At 47.5% G+C, this 2,500-nt stretch overlaps 1 protein-coding gene across 1 annotated transcript in view; it reads right to left on the bottom strand.

Annotated features, from left to right (window-relative positions):
• The window catches only part of LOC124005266 (roundabout homolog 1-like), a 485,264-nt gene that overhangs the window by 342,016 nt on the left and 140,748 nt on the right, over positions 1–2,500 (bottom strand).

Raw genomic sequence — 2,500 nt, 5'->3', positions numbered from 1 at the left:
CCTTTCATTAAATACAGTAACTTCTCCTTTAAAGACTTTCATTAAATACAGTAACTTATCCTTTAAAGCCTTTCATTACACACAGTAACATCTCCTGCTGAGCAACCCAACGTTCCAGCTATGTATCCCTTTCAGAAATGAGAGGGGGGGAGACACACCTCACAGCTTTGTGTTAATCAACAGACAAATATACTGTCTATCCATTTTTATTTAACTAGGCAATTTAGTTAAGAACAACATCTTATTTTTAACGACACCCTACGTGGGAACAGTGGGTTAACTACCTTTGTTCAGCGGCAGAAGGACAGATTTTCACCTTGGCAGCTCAGGGATTTGATACAGCAAGTTTTCAGTTACTGGCCCAACGCTCTAACCACTAGGCTACCTGCATCCCCGTTTAGCAGACGCTTTAATCAAAACTGATGTACAGTCGTTACTTTATACATAGACCCAGCAGGAATCCACCCCACAACCCTTAGTGCTGCAAGCTCTATGGAGTGAGCCATACAGGACCACATGAGCAGAGACCCAGGTAGAAACCACTAGAAGCTAATACAACCAGCATGTCCAGAGATACAACCTCTCTCATCATCACCCAGTGCCTGGGCTTACCTCCGCTGTACCCGCACCCCACCATACCCCTGTCTGTGCATTATGCCCTGAATATATTCTACCATGCCCAGAAATCTGCTCCTTTTATTCTTTGTCCCCAACGCTCTATGCGACCAGTTTTGATAGCCTTTAGCCGCACCCTCATACTACTCCTCCTCTGTTCCGCGGGTGATGTGGAGGTAAACCCAGGCCCTGCATGTCCCCAGGCACCCTCATTTGTTGACTTCTGTGATCGAAAAAGCCTTGGTTTCATGCATGTCAACATCAGAAGCCTCCTCCCTAAGTTTGTTTTACTCACTGCTTTAGCACACTTTGCTAACCCTGATGTCCTTGCCGTGTCTGAATCCTGGCTTAGGAAGGCCACCAAAAATTCTGAGATTTCCATACCCAACTATAACATTTTCCGTCAAGATAGAACTGCCAAAGGAGGAGGAAGCCTGCAAAGTAATGTCATACTTTCCAGGTCCATACCCAAACAGTTCGAACAACTAATTTAAAAAATGACGCTCTCCAGAAATAAGTCTCTCACTGTTGCCGCCTGCTACCGACCCCCCTCAGCTCCCAGCTGTGCCCTGGACACCATTTGTGAATTTATTGCACCCCATCTAGCTTCAGAGTTTGTTCTGTTAGGTGACCTAAACTGAAATATGCTTGACACCCCGGCACTCCTACAATCTAAGCTAGATGCCCTCAATCTCAAACAAATCATCAAGGAACCCACCAGGTACAACCCTAAAACTGTAAACAAAGGCACCCTCATAGACATCATCCTGACCAACTGGCTCTCCAAATACACCTACGCTGTCTTCAACCAGGATCTCAGCGATCACTGCCTCATTGCCTGTATCCGCTACGGATCCGCAGTCAAACGACCACCCCTCATCACTGTCAAACGCTCCCTAAAACACTTCTGTGAGCAGGCCATTCTAATTGACCTGGCCCAGGTATCCTGGAAGGACATTGACCTCATCCCGTCAGTTGAGGATGAATGGTCATTCTTTAAAAGTTACTTCCTCACCATTTAAGATAAGCATGCTCCGTTAAAAAAATGCAGAACTAAGAACAGATATAGCCCTTGGTTCACTCCAGACCTGACTGCCCTCGACCAGCACAAAAACATCCTGTGGCGGACTGCAATAGCATCGAATAGTCCCCGCGATATGCAACTGTTCAGGGAAGTCAGGAAGCAATACACGCAGTCAGTCAGGAAAGCAAAGGCCAGCTTCTTCAGGCAGAAATTTGCATCCTGTAGCTCTAACTCCAAAAAGTTCTGGGACACTGTGAAGTCCATGGAGAACAAGAGCACCTCCTCCCAGCTGCCCACTGCACTGAGGCTAGGTAACACGGTCACCACCGATAAATCCATGATTATCGAAAACTTCAACAAGCATTTCTCAACGGCTGGCCATGCCTTCTTCCTGGCTACTCCAACCTCGGCCAACAGCTCCGTCCCCTCCCAGCAGCTACTCGCCCAAGCCTATCCAGGTTCTCCTTTACCCAAATCCAGATAGCAGATGTTCTGAAAGAGCTGCAAAACCTGGACCCGTACAAATCAGCTAGGCTTGACTATCTGGACCTACTATTTCTGAAACTAACCGACGCCATTGTCGCAACCCCTATTACCAGCCTGTTCAACCTCTCTTTCATATCGTCTGAGATCCCCAAGGATTGGAAAGCTGCTGCAGTCATCACCCTCTTCAAAGGGGGAGACACCCTGGACCCAAACTGTTACAGACCTATATCCATCCCGCCATGCCTTTCTAAGGTCTTCGAAAGCCAAGTCAACAAACAGGTCACTGACCATCTCAAATCCCACCGTACCTTCTCTGCTGTGCAATCTGGTTTCCGAGCCGGTCACGGGTGCACCTCAGCCACGCTCAAGGTACTA

This window comes from Oncorhynchus gorbuscha, linkage group LG19, assembly GCF_021184085.1.
Source record: "Oncorhynchus gorbuscha isolate QuinsamMale2020 ecotype Even-year linkage group LG19, OgorEven_v1.0, whole genome shotgun sequence".
Taxonomy (NCBI): Eukaryota; Metazoa; Chordata; class Actinopteri; order Salmoniformes; family Salmonidae; genus Oncorhynchus; species Oncorhynchus gorbuscha.
This window is presented reverse-complemented; position numbering and strand designations above follow the sequence as displayed.